General features: G+C 33.6%; 1 protein-coding gene across 2 annotated transcripts in view; it reads right to left on the bottom strand.

The window, feature by feature from the left end:
- Nucleotides 1-19,095, bottom strand: part of SGCZ (sarcoglycan zeta) — a 916,905-nt gene that overhangs the window by 622,756 nt on the left and 275,054 nt on the right. For both annotated transcript variants that reach the window (XM_057505149.1, XM_036894388.2), the window contains one exon: nucleotides 14,259-14,352. The gene's annotated coding sequence lies outside the window, so the exon portion shown is untranslated. The remainder of the gene's footprint in view (nucleotides 1-14,258; nucleotides 14,353-19,095) is intronic.

Genomic DNA, 19,095 nt, shown 5'->3' with positions numbered 1-19,095 from the left:
TAAGTAAAATTATTCAAATTCTTCCTCAATTTCTAATCTTAATTATTTACCTCAGAGTATTTTATAAAATGTGTTTATCCTAAAATAGATTAAGATGTATGTACGGAAAAAAAAAAACGCCACTTTAACTGTTGCCCTCGGCTTTTCCTGCAAATTCTTTCCCCTGACCTTTCCTCTTTGGGAAAATACACTTTATTTGTCTATACCTTGTGGTCTTCCCTGAAAACAACATTGCTTCCAAGTACAGAAAGTAAAGCATAATGTTTTGGTATAAGTGAACTGTTATTCCTAAGTGCCTTAATCCTTTACAACAAAAGATTAGATATGACTCAAGAAGCAACAGCTCATTGTTAAATAATATACACATGTCCCCATTCTAAGATCCAGAATTTTACTTATATTCTAAACTCATTGAAACATTATTTCTACAGAGAAGTTTTTAAATTTTTCTGTAAAATAGTATATTTATATCAGAATAAAATTCCTGATGAGCTATTTAGAAAGTAGCATAATTTGTTGTGGTTTTAGTAAAAGAGATTGTCTCCTCTATAAGATTAATTCATATAAAACATTATATTTAATTAGATAACATTCTATATTTTATAATTAGATATGAATTTTGTTATTCTTCTAAGTATATGTTTTTATATTTTATATAGTCTGTCTATAATTCTTTCTTCTTCAAACTGCCTTAGTATCTCTTTAGTAATTTCATTCCTTTATGATTTTTCACTGAACATTGTTTCTCCCTTAGATAACCATTCTTTTCATTTTAACCTTGCTTCTATTTATTTTTTAAATAAATTTATCATTATTAGTGTAATACATCTTTATTATTGAAAATTTAAGTCTTGCCTAAATCTAAAATTAAACCATAAAACTAATAAAAGAATATATGGAATAATACCCTTATGACCCCAAGAATTGGGAACTATTTCTTAATACCAGTCCCAGTCCTACCCACAAGTCAAAAATTATAAGAAAAAAAGTTGATAGATTTTATTTCTTCAAAATTAAATATTTCTTTTTATCAAATAATGACATTATAGATAAAGTTAACAGGTAAGAGTTTACTATGTAGAAGACACCAGGCACTTCTTTAATCATCAAGAAAAAATCTGGAATCCCAACAGGAAAATTGTCAAGTTTATAGAAGAAATTTGCTCAAAGGAAAAACTGATCAAGATGATAACAGTTCATAGTAAAGAGATGCTCCAACTTGTTAATAGACTAATGAATATTTGAAAAATTCAAAATGACATGAGACTCATTATTGGAAAATGATAATAAAGTTCAATAATAAAATCAAATAACATAAAATAATTAATAATTAATAACATCAAATCCTAGGTGGGACTAGGGACCCGCAGCCACTGTTGTCTGGAGGTGAAACAGGAGCAGCCAGTCTGGAGCACAATCTTTAGTATTTGACGAACCGGAGTATGTGTATAATCTATCACCTAGAAATTTCTCAAAATATACCAGAGAAACACAGACATACACACACAGACACACATAATATTAAGTAGCATATGATTAATCACAATGCTAATCATGGCATCCAAATAATTGGAACCAACCCAGGAATCCGTCTAGGGAAATGCCTAAGTATATATAAGTAAAGAAGTCAAAAGCTACAGACCAGATAGCAGTATCGACAGATACTCAACTGAGTGGAAAAAAACAAGGAAAAAAAAAAAGAATGAAACTTAAAGTGTAAAGTCATTTATATAAATAAGCTAAACATACAGAAATAATATATATTTACACATTATATTGCCTATACTTAGATATATAGCCATATTGAAAAAGATTTAAATATACCTTAGTAAATATAAGAAAAGTACCTTGGAAGCCCATTTATAAATATAATAGAGGCTATACCTATATAGGAGAGATAGTATAAGGGTTTGGTTGAAATATTAAAATAAAAAATGTAAAGCCCAAAGAAAAGAAAAGCTTTCCAAAGACTGATGGTGATATTGTATCATTCACTGACATCAATGAAATCTGTGTTTGAGATATTAAAAAGAAAACAAAGAAAGTGCTAATTATATATTGAGTATTATGCCATTTCATATACTGTATTAGCCACAATTTCTTACACTACTTTTAAGATGTCTCCTATTTTATAAAAAGAACTGTGGAAACTATAAAGATCATAATATATGTACATATTTAAATACCATTTGAGATCATATGAATGTTTTATGTTACTCTTTGAATACTCTTAAAAACAGAATACTTTTCATAAATGCCTACAAAGTTTACAGAGAAGCAAAAATCCAGGAAAACACTAGGTATCTACTAAAGCAACAGTTCTTAAACCATGCTCTGGAAAGCTCTTAACTTCTATAAAGACATATTAGGTTACCTACAAACAAAAAGCTGGAATTTTTTCATTTCTACCAAGGAATATTTACATTGCTACTACATAAAATTCAATTTAAAGATAGTCTTTAGCTTCTAAAATGTTTGAAAGTTATTCTAGGAAGACCTACTCACTCGAGTACATGTGTGTCCTAAATCTGGAGTCACTTCACATCTGTCACCAATACTGAGGTCAACTAACTAGGATCTATAAGAATGAAGGTTAAACCAGAGAACTTTGTGTGACACACATGCATTTCTGTGAAATCAACTGAAGACCATCCATGAGGTACGTGCAGTTCTGTTTAGCTTTAGAAACTATCTTTTGCATAACTTAGGTCCTAGGGGAAAAAGCATTTCCCTGTGGATAGTACATGCCACAGATACAGTGACTAAGGGGATGAATTAGACTATGCCATTATTATGGAGTCAGAGTCTTTACAGATATATACACTTTAAAGAAAAAGGTGGTATTTCTGCCAATGTCAGAGAATTTATAACAATTCAATAACCTTAAATTATGTCTCATAAACAATTAAGTTACCCTAAGACCTTACTTTCATTCTGCCTGCAAACATGCTACTAGTTTTATACATGCTAGCAGATCACTGAAATATAAACCATTTGTGTAAAAAATAATGTCTCAGGGACCTCCAAGATACAGGGTCTACTATTTCCCAAAGGGCTTTGAGTGGCTTCCAGTTATTTATTAAAAAGTTCTGCTTCACCTGGTCTCCGGTAACTAACTTGTAGTTGTTTGTAATTTTGTTCTTAATGAAGTATGAAAACTGATTAACCACATCAGAGTTCCATCTCCCATCCCTTCTTCTGCACTGGGTGGTTATAAGCTATTGGATAGAAAAGAACCACAATTTACTAACATTTCTGGAAGAAGATGGTTAATTCCACCTAACCCGATACCTGTTATCAAAATACACCAAATAATATTGACACTAACATTCATGATGTATACAACTGGAGCAAGTAACAACAATTTTTGGGGTAAGAAGAGCCTACTAATAAAATATCATTAATTAATGGCTTCTGGACAGGAAAATGTGAACTAGGGAAAGTTACATAAAAATTTGAACCATGTGAAATCAGTATTTTTTTAATAGGTCAAACCAGACAAGTAAGGACCATTAGAAAGGAAAATTTCTAGTGTGGTACTTGTCACTACACCGTGTATGAAGTCAGGTCAAAGGAGATTGTTAATAGAATTTTTCATTTCTCTTTGATTAGCTGATAAGAATAGGAACAAGCATACAGTGTATTTATATATCATGGCAACTGTATTTAAATTATTTCTATCTAAGTTACCTAATCAGTCCTCAAAATACTCAAAAAGTTTGAAAAGACAGATATGGTCCTATTTTGAAAATGAAGTAAGAAAAGGTTCATTTATTCAAATATTTCCCTAGTGGCCATTGTACGATATGTAGTGACTGAGGCCATGGCAAAGTCCAATGAGCCCCACACCCTATTAGGGAACATGATAAACAAGTGAACACATAAATATACAAGTTACAGGTATTTATAAAGGTTCAGAGAACATAACACAAACTGCTAGCAAATATAAGTCAAGAATACAAAGTTTCTGATATTTTGAATTCCTAGAATTCTCATTACATTTACATGAGACCAATAATTGGTTAATTTCAGGCTGCATTGGTTTTATGTCTCCAAATATTTTCTCTCAAGTCATATTTATCTTCCTAATTATTCTATAAGATTCTGATGACATGGGCAACACACTGTACATCATTTTTCTCAGAGCATGTGGGACAATGCTTGGTATGAAATAGGAGCTCTAGTGACATGGATCAATTTTTCCAAAATTATTAAGGAGAGGTTTGAAAATCACTTGTATCAAGTTGATTAAGTATCTCAACTTGTTTACATTATTAACACATTCAATTAATCATTTCACTTTACCTTCCAGCCTACTCCTTATGTCAATTATTCTAATTTTCAATTAGCAGAGCCCAAATTAAAGAAGGCTTATTATGTGTATCCACCTATCCCAGAGTCATGAGCTGTTAGATTCTGAAGCCAAGAATTTAATTGAATCCAACCATCAACTTGCCAAAATAAATCCCATTTAGATAATTCCTTTAAAAAATGTTTAATATTTTCCTTGATGGGCATCTCACTATGTATGTAGCAAATGAGTAATTCCATGTGTTAATGTTGCAATGACTTTCTTTTACTAAGAATCTGTATCATTTAAATTTTGCTTGTTTTTTCTTTCAAAAGTTGAAGAAATTAACTTCCCCATAGCTGGTTATCCATGCTAAATAACTGCAAGGCTTAGTTTTATGTAATATATTTCAGTAAATTTGATAAATGTTTTAATTGTTAGGCTTTTAAAACTTTTCACATAAATAATTTGGGGAATTCTTTATCGGATAACATGTTAAATTTCAAGTTGGGGAAATATGATACTTTTACTTATAAGGCATGGTTTTAACTACTGAGGCAGTCTGATCAGTCACTTTCCTTTAAGAACTCTGATGTGTCCATCTAGTGCTTAAAAACATCCCTCAATTCTATCACCTAGAAATTAACAATCCTCCATGTGTTCTTTGATCAGTGTAGATATACAGTGACGCTTCCTATTTTGGTAAGCTTATTTCTATCAACAGCCAACAACTGAATCACTTTTAATAACCATTTAGCTCTATTAGTGCTTATACTCAGTAATCTCTCTACTTAAAATACAGGAACTTTTATCAAGTCAACTATATCCCCACCCTGTGCTTTAATAATCAGATGTCTTACCTAAATATAAAATGTTATGTTACTATAATTACTTTTTAGGTTATAGCAATCATTAAATTATGGCCCTATTTAATCTTTCCAAGCTTATATCACCTTCAAAAACCAATAAAATTTCTTCTGCATACTCATTTAATCAATGACCAACATTGATAAGGCTAACTCTCCCATGGTTAAGATGGAATATCTCCAAGTTACAATAATTTTCATCAACATACACTGGGGTCTAGTCATCCAACTACTTATCCATGATACATTCTTTACATCACCATTTTATGCATAAGCATATCATCAGGGAACAACTTGCTAAATGACTTGTTTGAATCAGTATCTGTGGCATTTCCTCAAAACTTATTTTTATTAGTTTATAATTTTATTGCTCTCTTTTTCAGTGCACATAAACCTTTAATAGTTTTTTTCAAAATTTTGACTGAGATTAATAAAAAAATTTTCCTAATAGCTAAATCTAGAGATTTGGTCTATATTGTGTGTCTATTGATACATATTTTATGATAGATATTAACAGAAAGCACTGCTAATGGGAACTCTAACTTATTTCTCACAACAAAATCTAATCAAAAAAGTAGTTTGTTACAAAAAGAATATATCTTGAAATAGGCATACACATAGGACCATAAAGTAGTAACGTGAAGTTTTTTAAACATGTATAAAAACCATGTTTAACTCAATTTTTCAATCTATCTCTTTCATTTATTTCCTAAAGAACTAATCAGGTTCAGAAACTTAGTGTATCTTATATTCCATATGGAAATTTGAATAAAGCTTCAAAAAAATAATAACAAAAATTAATATGAGGTATCATTTTATCTCCATATGAAATGATAAAAGAATTCTTCACTGGTCAAAGGATTTTAAGATAACCGTGGATTCTAATAAACTATCATTTAAGCTATTTCTGTTTCTTCATGTCCATACCCAAGGTGAAGAGTAGCTGCACTGACCCGAGGTAAGCTGCTCACATCTATTTTGTCTTTTTATTCTGGTTTATAAATATTTAAGTACAGAAAATAATGAAAAGGACAAAACAGTGTTTTGAGTAGTAAGTTAAGTAATAAGCTAGAGATACAAAAGGACAATATTTCCTTTCAAAGTCCCTCTCTGAAGATTACACACTTCAGACATGCCTACCTTACTGTTGCTCCACTTAATGAGCAACTTAAAAGCAAAGTTATGGTTTGGAGGTTTTTAGGTTTCTTATACATATAAGATATGCCAAAAGTGACACAAGCTCCAAAATGGGAAATTTCCCAGATGGACACAATTCATAAAATGTTCCTTTGGAAGAAAATAAAATCCATTTTACTTCAGCATAGTAATGATTAAATATTACTGTATATACTGTATGTTTAGAACTATATCTATTTAGAACTATTTAGAATATAGATATGTTCTAATGTTTCACTTCATTTCAATAAAAACATTGTAAGTAATTGTACATTTCAAATGAAGACAAAATTACATGGAAGTCAGTAATGATGTTTCCAAGTTGTCATGGTTACTCGCTTGTCAAATACTGGTTCTAACTCACGTACCGTGTCTGTTAGCAATAGAACAACACAGCAAAATTCTCAAAGTCACCATTCACCTGAGAAGGCCAACATAAAATGTCAAAAATGATGGCAAATACAGATTTTGGCTGCAATTTGAAACACTACTTCTTTGCCAGAACCCAAAAGCTCCCAGAATTAATGAAAAATGAAATTTTGAGTTGAGTATGATCTCAACAGGAAATGAAATACATTCTTCTATCTCTTTGGAGAACTACCAACAATGGTTCCTTGCATCAGATCTGCTTCCAAATCTCAAGTTGATTTCAAAAAGGAAAAAGACTAATACCTCATAGTGAGAGAATAAATTGTGTAGCTACCCACCTATTTAATCATTCTTGTTTGGTTTAGATTAGCCATTTATTTTGTTTGCTCTACTTAATAAAAATATTATGATAAATTCTAATAGCATATAAGCTATCATAAGTATGTCTGATGCAGTAGAGCAAATAGAAACAAAAATAATGTCGGAAGGTATATTTATTGGCAAGTATCTTTGTAACTCATTTTCATTTAATTAAAAAAAGAAAAATTTCATTCTAATTGTTTAGCATAGCCTTTAAAATTAAGATTTTGCTATTGACAAAGTTCAAATACATATTTACATAACTCTAACAACAAAATATAATTAGTAAATATATGCAATGTGTAGAAAAATAAATGTTTATGTACCTTACATAATTCTAAATACTCAGACACATATTTCTTAAATCATATACTAAAAACCATTTGTTCTTTGAGAAGAGAATCTTGAGTTACATAAAATTGGAAAAATTATGCTCATGAAGATTCACGATTCATCTCTGTGTGTACAGGTTTTGAAATGTTTCAGTAAAATATAACAATATTAATTTAACTTTATTTCATACCCAACTTCCATCATATAGGGCTGAATAGCTTACTGTTTCCTGAGACGAATATGCTAAGATGTCTCTGCCAAAAAAGTATGTAACAAGTCTGTCTTTCAGACAGATTTTCTTCCACCACTGGGCTGCAACTTATTTTTGTCGTGAAACTTGAGTCAAATCTATGTATGCAACCATTGTGGTAAATTTTGTTTGTGACATATTTAATAAATGATGACTAATGCTCATTAAAAAATATTTGTATATAAACACAGGTCTCAGAAAAATACAGTCACATTTCAATGTGGGAAAATGGCAGCAGGCAGGAAAGGCAACAAAGATTTCTTTAGCAAAAGGTTTTTCCAAATGAAGTTTCTTAAGAGAAAAATCAATATAGCTCTCTGGTCATTAGAATGATAAAATAAAGTTATCTTGTCTCAGAGCAATCAATCCCTAGACAGTTGATTTTAATAAATGTGCAAAGAGAAAAAGAATCAAGTTTGTAAAAGAATAAACAAAAATGTTCTAGCTTACAGCATACTCATGAAATTCATATTTTCCATGATTTGTAGAAGTATAATTAACAAAAATTGTCTTTACTTAAGGTATACCACTTGATGATTTGATATACGTATACATTGTGAAATAATAGCCACAACCAAGGTAATTAACATACCCATCCCCTCACATAACCATCTTCTTTTACACATTTTTTAATAGTGAGTGTAATAAGTAGAAAAATATATGGTTGATCACTGTTACATTTATAAGAATGCATAATTTTTAAAGGGCATGAAAGATTATTCAGAAATAAGCACTTCTAAATGATAAAATGTGTTCAGAGAAATTCTGTAATTAAAATCATCCATACATACATGCAAACATATATATGTAATGTATATACACAAATACACAACTGTGTACATTTACATGTAACGTGAATACACTGATGTCACAGAGTTAAATAAGGGTGTATTAGGGCCATGTATATCTTACTTCCCATTTCTGTATCTATGGTAGTCTTTACATCCCTCAGCTTTAATCCTAATTCCTTCTCACACTGGCAACTGTAGTTTCTTTCAATCATCCTATATCCATGCTTCTTATTACATGTGAAATGTCTACACAGGGAAATTTTCTCTGCTTACCAGCATTTCCTGGCCAACAAGAAATCTATTTGGCAAAAGGCTGTTTGGAAATAGGTAAGACAGAGGGAAAAATACCTACAGTAGGGGTATACCAAGAGAGTTCTTTTAGTCATAATACATGAATTCTGAGAATACCTACCAGAATGGTACTTTAAAATCTAAATGAGGAAACATACAAAATAAAGAAGATATTTAAATAATTTTTAAAACGCCCTTTTAAATGTTCCAAATATCTTATTCCCATAGGAAAAAGTATGGGCAGATAAGATTTTCCACAAGTATTAGTAATTTCTTCGTATACTTTTGGAAAACTCATTATTCCTTTTAGCACACTGGGGAGCTATTTTGGGAAATATTGTTACACATGCAATTCAAAAGGTCTCACAGAGGAATTTGCTACTTTGCTGGGAGGCAGCCCAATGCCCACCTTGACCACCACCCCAGATTATTTCTATTAGGTTGCTAACACTGCAAAACAAGGTAAAGATTAGGAGATGTCATCATTTGGAATTGAGTGTGACGTATATTTGCTACCTCTTGTTTGTGTTTCTTACTGCAGTAAAAAAAAGTTTTTTCAGCCAGTGAAAGCTTTTTCATATCCATCTTATTGTTTTTTCCATCCCCTTCCTTGAAGAGAGCTCAGAGAATTAAAAAAAAAAGGTATGGATAGCTCCCATAGTTTTAAAGGTATACGAAGTTTACAAAGTTTTCACACACATCTAGATAAGTAGCACCATACAAAAATATCTGTAAATTCAATACAAGGCAATTTTGGGGAAAATAATCTATTTAGTTGTGTACATCAGTTATTATGGTGATTTAACTTTAGAATATGGGTACTATAGAAGTAAAATATATCTAGTTTTATATTTCTAATAAACATTAGCCATTTTAATGGCTAATTATTTTTGGCTAATATTTATTTAATGGCTAATTACAAATATTTATTATTTTCCACTAGGCTGATAAATGAGATTTTTTTTAAAAATCACAATTAGATTTTGTATTTAAAGTACAAGCTAGTTGTGATTTTTTTAAAACAAATGTAATATGGCACTAACTATATATAAGCATTAAAATGCTTTTTGCATGGTAAATTTAAAAAATAAGTTTTTAAAAGTATATCCTATGAGCAATTGGTAAATAATGAACTAATATAAATAATATATTAGATTTCCACTAAATCTCTTTGATTTCTTATCTACTGCGTTAAGATTATAAAATATTTATACCTAGAAATAGAGCAATATTCATTCTGTTTAATTGATATAGGTGTGGCTTAGAGAAACAAAACAAGATTCCATACTGAAGCAAGCCAAAAGTTTTGACACCCCAAATGACAAACAAATGATTTAAGTCCTACCAGGATATAGATATCACAGATGAAAACAAGGAAAGAAATCAAGAATAAGGTGAAGAAGTAATATGATGTTTTTCTCAATCAAATGTGTTAGCAGAAATGTGGAATTGTAACTATGTCAGGCTATTTTTTCAAGGATGTCCCAAATTTACCAGTGACCTTACCACACTGTGAACCATATCTGGTATAAGGCAATGCATGGTTATAGAAAATCATATTTTGTAACCTGTATATAAAGTTTAACAAATCTTTAAAGAGAAACAAGCAATTTGAATTTATTTTTCATAGTTCTATAACTAAGATCCCATTTCTGTGAGATGGCACCTTATCTTGGTTTTACTTTGTCCATCTAGACATAAGCAAAGTTCCCCTTTTTGTACAGAATAGAAAACTGTTACAGAACTAGTGGGTAACTAGTCTTATACACGTAAATGGCATTAATCTATACTCACAAGTATGTAGGTACATCATAGAGCTTGGATAGGTGTGCATATAATAACTGAGGTATAACTATTTTTAAAAGAACAATTCTTAGTCCTTTGGCTACTCAAGAACTTTGTTTTCTATTTTAACACACTGCTAGGGTTGTGCATGATATCCTTACTTATTTTTGAAAAAAGAAGTCATACTCAAAGCCTAATAGGAGTATGACTTTACAGAAGGCAGTATAATTTTGTAAGTAGTGACATCTTTTTAAATGGACAGTTTGATTATATATAAGATTCATTAGATAAAATATGTCCTGGTGTACTCAGCAGGCACAGCTATTAGCTAATCAAGACACACACTGCCAAATAAATCTCTGCCGGAATTACCAGTCATATTTTATCAACTCCACTGCAATCTTATCATTATTGTTAATTTTATACAATGCTTTATTGACAAAAATAATATAAATTTAATAAAATGTTGAAAATTGCAACAACAAGGTAGCCCATTTAAGCACGAGGGGGTTTCTTTGGCTGACCTATGATTATTCCTTTTTTTTTTTTTTTTTTACCATTATAACTTTACTGGTATAAGCAGCAGAATTCCTCCAGATAAAAGGAAAATATATTGAGGGATCCTGAATAACAATTTTATTCCTAACTAAAAGTTTCTTACAAAGTTTAATCAATAAAACTACTGAGCAAGTGACTGTCCAAATCACTCCTATATATCATCCCTTAATATAACACTAAGGCTAGATTGTTTATTTGAATTTTCAATTATTCCATTGGTTTAGACATTTCATGGTGATCTATTTCATCTATGGCAAACTTCTCGCTATAAATTGTACTCTGTCAGTTCTGGACTGTGTGTTAATACATAACTAACCGTGCATCCTAATTCCATCCAAACATTTAAGTTCCCAGAACACTCACAATGGGGCTGAGCTGAAAGTCAAGGGCAGATTAAGCATTTGTAGGGGTGTATTTTTCCCCATGTATATGCCTTCTGAATGCATTTGAAAAAAACAAACTAAATGATTTTTGTTACATTTTTCCTATTCTGTACCATCAGTATCTTTGTCAGATCATAAGAGTCATTAGAGGTAAGTGTAAAATTTGAATTCATAATGTGTCATATTTGTTTGGCTCTTAACCTGGCGTACACTCAGGTTTATTATGTCACATTACCCTTAGTACATTCTTGCAGAATATTAGGGTGGTTATTATTACACATGTTATTAGTTCATTTGAGTAAGAAAAACATATCCATAGCAAGAAGCCAAAAAGGCTCTGCCCTCTTGGGAAGTCATCTAGACAGTAGCAAAATCAAGGCTTCTATTAAAAATGACTGTCTAATTTTATAATTGAGGTTCAAAAAGACACTATGCAGTCTTCTTAAAGGACAGATGAAGTGAACATCTTCATATTTCCTCTTTCCAATTTTCTTTACTCATCTTTTTTAGGGAGAATGTAAGTGATCAGACTGCCACACCTGACGTGGAACAGCAGAATATCTGCATCGCCACGGTTCTGCCTCTTGGCTTCATTCCACTAGCTCTTGGAACTAAGTCCACAGTGCTGATGGTGCAAGTCAAGAAAACTTTTATTCCTGAAAGGTTAAACACACTTCTCTGGGTAATATTTCTGGAGACTCTTACAACACCATTTTTAAATAAATGTATCATTCTCTTTCAAACAAATTTTAAATAACTGTTTCATAAACTCAAGAATCTTCTAATAAAAATGATATTCCTATTCCTTAGAAATGTACATTGCTCATCTGAAGCCTAGAGATGTTCATGCATACACCAAACAAATGACAATAACGTGACCGCTCAATTAAATGGAGTAATTTGTTGTAATGAAAGCAACATTTTAACATTGCATTTTACATTCTCACTGAAACTTTCTATAATATATTATTTCCTCTGACTAAAGATTGAATAATTTTGGTTCTTAATATATTTGGGGAAGGTTTCATTACTGTCCTGGAGATAGCATGCAATCCAAAAGCATCAGATGGGGTTCCCGCTCCACCCATTACTTTGTGGGATGGTATCATCAGAGAATCAGTCTTTGTCATGATAACAACAATTATACTGGCCAGCCTACAATGAAGGTTTGCTGCCAAGAACCAGCTAATGAATTTTATGAAAATATTTTGAAAACTGTAAATTTGTAAATAAATATGATTAATTGATCTGGAGGCAGCATGTTTTTGCTAACGGCATAGACTCCACCTGAATGGTTTCAAATCCTCATCCCTGGTGTCTAGCTCCACGACCTTGTGCAAGATTTTCACTGTCTACTTGTCAGAGGGGCAATAGTAATACTTAGCTTTTACACTGTTAGGATAATTCAATGAGTTAATATTTTTTAATTATTTAGAATAGCTTACCTTATATATTAAGTAATATTTAACTTACATGTTAATATTTAGCTTACATCTTGGTAATAGTTTTGTTTGTCAAAGAAAATTAAAATATCCCAGATATCAATTTTATACTTATTATCCTTTGTACTCATTTTAGAAGCACACAAATGGAATTAGAAAGATGATAAAAAAATGAAATAGAGATTCTGTTTGAACAAAAGCCCAACTAATACTGTTATCTCCACAGTAATTTTTAACAGTAACAATATCTAAAATATATTAAACATCTATCATTAATATTTATTATACTCTTCACACATCTTTTTGTTCACACACACCATAATTCTTTACTTAGCGCTTATTTTTCCATTTTAAACATGCAGAAACTAATGCCAGGTAGAGGTAAGACTAACTGCCACTTCCTGGACTGCTTCGGATAAATTACTTATTGTCCGAAAGGTGAATGAACTAAATAGTAACTTGAGTGTGTTCTAGCTTATGACTTAGTGTAGGGCTGGGATTGCTCTCTATCGAACCAGGCCGTCAGACACTTAGGAGCAGAGCCTGAGAAGATCACAGTAATCCAGATCTGAAGTGGTGCTCTGAAGTGGCTCTTAGTGATTCCTGGATCACATGCCAGCCAAGTCAGTCCCTGCAGATACCATTATCTGCACTACAAAGAAAGCTGGACAACCTTGCTGAAATGCACTGCCGTTACCAAGAAGTTCTGAACCACCTAAGAAGACTGTACTTAAAGGAGGAAATGTTCAGTGGAGGCAGGACAATGAATAAATTGGAGTCAAAACACATACCGCCAATTTTTAAAACAATAATTTATAGAAAAGGAATAGAAAGAATTTCATTACGGAGGATGGGCCAAAGACACTCTTAAGGGAAGAGAAGACGATGATGGATTAAGAGGACATCTCCTGGACAAACAACTCCAATCAGCCATTAGCATGCTCAAAATTTAAGAAGTAGTAGCCAGAATTTGCTTCCAAAGGAACTGCACAACTCCCTGACATCATTTTACAGAGGAAATGTTTGCAGTAATCAACAAACTGAACAGTTGCTGTGATATGCTCTCCTTTCCACACATTTTGTTGCAATTTAATAAAAGGTCAATTTTTACAGGGCTCCAAATATTTTCAACCAATGAAAGCCCTTTAGAAGTATAAGGAACAGGCTGAACAATGGAAACACAACATTAGAAAATAAAAATGAAAATGGCACTAAGAAATTTGCATTCTTTTATATCAAGCAGTAGTTATCCATGAATACATACTTTATAAAATACTACAGTATAAGAAAATGCTTTTGGTTGTTTAATAGCATTCATATCACTTTTCATTTAATTGGATACCCTTGATTGCATTTTCCTTACCCCCGAGATGTTGATGGAACTTGGAGTCACGCCATATTGTGCTCATCCCTGCTTTGGCTCCTCTATTTCAAATATCCCTGAGTCAGCTTCACACCTTAAGGAACCAGATGAGCAAGAGATGAAGTAGTAGCAGCTAGAGAAACACCACAAGCACGAAAGGACTGCTTACAACTATCCTTTGTAAAGACATTGTTACTGGGCTAGGCAGCTAGTCTTCTACTCACCAGGCCTTAAAAAGTATATTTGATATAGAAGGATTAAATAGTCTTTAATGAATAAGGCCTTCAATTTTAAAATATCGTTATTCATTCCACAAAGTATACTTTCAGAACACAAGTTATTTTTTGATAAATTTATGCTATTTGAGAAAACAGTGATTCAAGTATGTATAGGTTATCTAATCCACACTGATACCCCCAGATTCCCCAAATCAGTGTTTACAACCTCATCTTCAGAATCATGATGACAAAAATATTTATACATGGAAAACTTGAAGTACTTCACTGGACATTAGGGGCATAAAATACATGATAGTCATCTTGAAAAGCATAAAGTGTTTTCACATAATTTAAGACAAAATAACAACTCAAGGCAACATGTATGTGCTAAACATGGAGAAAAAGAAATAAAAGTTACCATTAAAGGAAATAAATACTTAATTGTATCAAGGAAGATCCTTGAAGGAAAGTGTCTTCTTACATAGATTTACGTTATTTTAAACTCAACCACAGAGGAAGAACTGAAATGCCTATCATCAATTTTTAATATTGGTTGAATTTTACAGTTGTCAATTTGACTTCTGCACAGTAAGCTGTATCTTTCTCTTTCAAATGGATTTGAATCCTTTAAAAAATGAAGTAACATACCTTTTTCAGAACTAGAATTTAAACATTTGTATGTGTTTGAAAGGTTATTTTCCACAGAAAACTGTGAGCTCAAGTAAAACTGCTCTGTAAACTTCAGAGCAGGGGTTTGGGTAAAGTCTGTTTTCATGGCAAAGTATGGCTCCTAGGAAACTGTGACTAATCTATGTGTCTTTTAATTCTGCTTTGACTTGATGGAATGGTTGCTATTATCTTCTGATATTTTTAATAGAAAATAGAAAATGTCTCCATTCAGTGTATTTGTACTGAAAATGAGTAAATTTAGCATCCTTAATTTTCAGAGAAAGAGATGAACCTCCCTGGATGGATGCCCGGAACCACAGAAATAACAGAATTGGATGTGCCGAGACAAAAGTATAGATGTGGTAGCAGTTGACAAAAATTGGTCCCATAGCATTTGCTCTTCACATGGAATTTTCCTACAGCTACACAGCGGTAGGTCATAAACTGAGTACAAGAAGCTATTTCTTTATGATACTGTACAAACTCCCAGGAGGCCATGTATTAATTGTGCACCTATCTGTGCAATTTATTAAATATCACTTCAAGATGCTCTCTCTACTTCACTGTACGTGGATTGGAATTCAAAGGCAATGGATAATCTCAAATCCATTGGAAACGTATGCTGCATGGTAAATTACAACACAAGAGAACAACTGGGGCTGCTTGAGCAAAAAACTCATCTCTGTCCTATGGTTACAGGCTATTGCAGTTTCTTTTTTTTAATAATGCTTTGAAATTTTATTTTATAATCGTCAGTATAACACACGGTTTTCTGCAAGGACATCTAAAATGGAATTCAACTTCCTAGTGTGGGGACCCACTCAGAACCCAAGAGTTAGAATGACAATTGTTTTAAGCTGACAACATTTTTGAGATTCAGCAGATGCTGAAAGAAGCCTTCTCAGAGCTTCCCTTATCTGACAAAAAGCAACGATTTCCAGAAAATGAGGCTGCCATGAATTACTCTCAGGAGAGATACCAAGAGTCAATCTACCATAAATCTCCCTTTGGGGGGAAGGCCAGTTAGTTACACCTACATAAACAAACATCGCCACAAACCTTTTTATCTCCCATGTTTTCTCCTAAGACCTCAGTAGCCTTTCCTAGAGAAACTTCATTCTTCTCAGGTTTTTTTTTCCCCTCTCTGTCCTTTCTCCTCCTAGGTTAGGTATCTAAGCTAAGCCTTTACCTGTAACCATTTAGCAAGCTAGCTGCTGCTCTTATTAGCTCCCTCATGCATAGGAATGTTTTTTTTTTTCTCCTGTTAATCTGTCTTTATTCAGTTTAATTCGAGACACACAGTCACTAGCCTAAGAAAAGGATTTTTTCCTCGCGGACCATAGCGATCAAAGCACCTAAATAACCTTTCAGATATGAGATATGATCAACTGAAACGTGTATCACGACCCACAAAGTTGAGGCCTGGCCCAAGGTATAAATCGCAACTTCAGTCACCCTGCCCTGTCCCGGGAACCTAACCCGCCCAGATACCGACCCTCCACCCCAGGGGCGCCTCCCTTGCCCCGGGAAGGGGGGCCCGCCGGCCTCAGAGGGGAGTTCCCGACCCCCCACGGCCCGTGTCCGTGATGCCCACGGCAACCTCTGCAACATTTGGGAGCCCCCAGGTGCCCCGGGGGCCGTGCCGCGCTGCCCGTCCTCCCCCGGTCCGTGGAGTGTTTTCCCCTGAAGAGAGGACATCAACCGTGCTACTAACTTGAGTTCGTTCTGTCGCCGACCCCGAGAAGGGCCCTGGGGCAGCGGAGGCTCCTGACAGGACCCGGCGGCGGCCCAGGCGCCTCGGAGCCTCGCGATCGCAGCGTCCGCGATCTCGGGCAAAGTCCCGGATGTTGCTCCGCTCCTGTGTTATTTATTTATTTATTTATTTGGAGGTTCCGAGTGCCTGGAGTTTGTCCTCATCTTTCCGGGTGGAAACTTAGGTGGGAGAGTTTCCAGGCATTTCCCGGAGAGATGAGTGGGCCGCAGCCCGTAGGATGGTGTCCGACCCCAAGTACCAGGTGGCGCCTCCAGGAGCTTCTGGCAGCCCCAGTCAGTCTGGTTGAAGTAGGGGGGTTATCTCAACGGGAAATCTAATGAGAGCCTCTCAGTCTAAGAAAGCAAGGGGACAGCCTGTAGGAGGCTCACAAAGCCTCGAATTAAGTCCCCGGCATAAACCACTGGGGCACCTGGGAAAATAAAAAGGCAAGAAATTCGGATTATTTGGACCAGTGGCACATCAAGATCCACGTAGGTGCAAGTCAGACTATTAAAAGCCACTGCGGCCCACTGGAAAGAAATCTGGAATAACAGATCTGTTGCTAATGAGAAATCTGGGAAACCAAAGCCGCAAAATTGGTGGGCACAGATTGAGGACTTTAAAGCTCCTAGTGCACTCATTTTGTCATTTGACAGATACAAAGGATATTAGAAAAGTTAACTTAGCCTAATTACAAGAAAAAGCCCATAATGAGTTTCATATACGTGGGTATTCTTTAAGGAAGATAATTCAAATAATCAAGACTAGGTACAAAATGAAAGATCATGCCTTCCAATTTACATGAAACAAAGGCTTACCCAGTAATTGAGATTTTTTTAAAGAAGAAAAATATAGGCTTCAGAATGTGGATGTGTTTGTTAGTGACAGCATTATTTAGTGTTTATTTCTTATATAAATAAACTTCAGAAAGATAATAGAATAAGTTCCTCAAGGCCCTTTCAACACTGAAAATTAAAGTTGAAGCTAAAAAAGCCAATGTTAAAAGTTTTATTATTTTTATATTATGCTTATTTCAAGAATATTCTCTTACATATTTGGAATTAAAGACATTTTCTGTACTGCAGCACTTAAATGTAAAGCTTACTTATCTTATGTATGTAAATACACACATGCAATATTAACATGGTCTCTGATTATCATTATCAAAGACAAAATTCTAATTCACATGGCATTTCTTTGTGTTTTAGTTTCTTATTATCAGTAATTCACCACACTCAGAGCATGAGAACCTACCTTTAAAAAAGGGAAAATTGCATATTAAGAGGTTTGTCCTTTACTTTCATATACCAAGAATGAAAATGTTTTAAGAACTGAACTATCGAACAGAGCAATTTATAAAAAGATGACTCTCAGAAGACAAGTAGTGATTCTATAGCATCTTACTATGCTGTGGACAGTGACTGTAATGGGGTATGTGGAGGGGGGACTTGGTAGTGGGGGGAGTATGGTCTAGTAACCATAATGTTGTTCAAGTAATTGTACATTAATGATATCAAAATAAAAGAATTTTAAAAAAAGATGACTCTCAAAGGCTACCTTTTCCTTCCCAAGAAAATGCATGCCTGTAATTAAATGGGCAGAAATGGGTGAGACTGAGAGCTTGCCAGAGGTGGCTTGAAAAGGCAAGCAACTCCTAAGGAGCCCTGGTATTCCTGATCAAGGTGGAAAAATTCCTGGTCCACATACGGCAAAGCTGCGAGTTTTGAAGAGCTTTGTTTGGCCTCCCTTTTCTATACTTGTTCCAGATAGATCAGAAAAGCACAGACCAGTACCATGGTCTTGTTTTCTGTGAGCACAAGAGAAGGAATGTGAGGTCCAATAACAGGAGATACCTTAGGAATTTAGTGAAAAATGAACAAAGGGAAGCATATCCATTCTGCACATATATTATGGACAGGATAATTACAACAGAGCAGAATAGTATTTTTAGAGTATTGAACAGCAAGGATATGATTTGCAAGTACAGAGCTGAAATACAGATGATCTCTATGGGTCTAAAATAAATTATGTGAAAAATGTAGATGAATTCAAAAAAAGGAATATAAATCATGATTAGTGTATAGGACAACCACTCAGATGAACACTAGTCATTAAGTTCAAACTGATTTCAATGAAAGCATTGTGGAATTCAGCACTATGGATAGTAGTGAAAGCTTTTTAACAGCATTACATGTTC

The sequence above is a fragment of the Manis pentadactyla genome, chromosome 7 (genome assembly GCF_030020395.1).
Source record: "Manis pentadactyla isolate mManPen7 chromosome 7, mManPen7.hap1, whole genome shotgun sequence".
In the NCBI taxonomy this organism is placed as follows: domain Eukaryota; kingdom Metazoa; phylum Chordata; class Mammalia; order Pholidota; family Manidae; genus Manis; species Manis pentadactyla.
The sequence above is the reverse complement of the archived record's forward strand: the minus strand, read 5'-3'. Positions and strand labels throughout refer to the sequence as shown.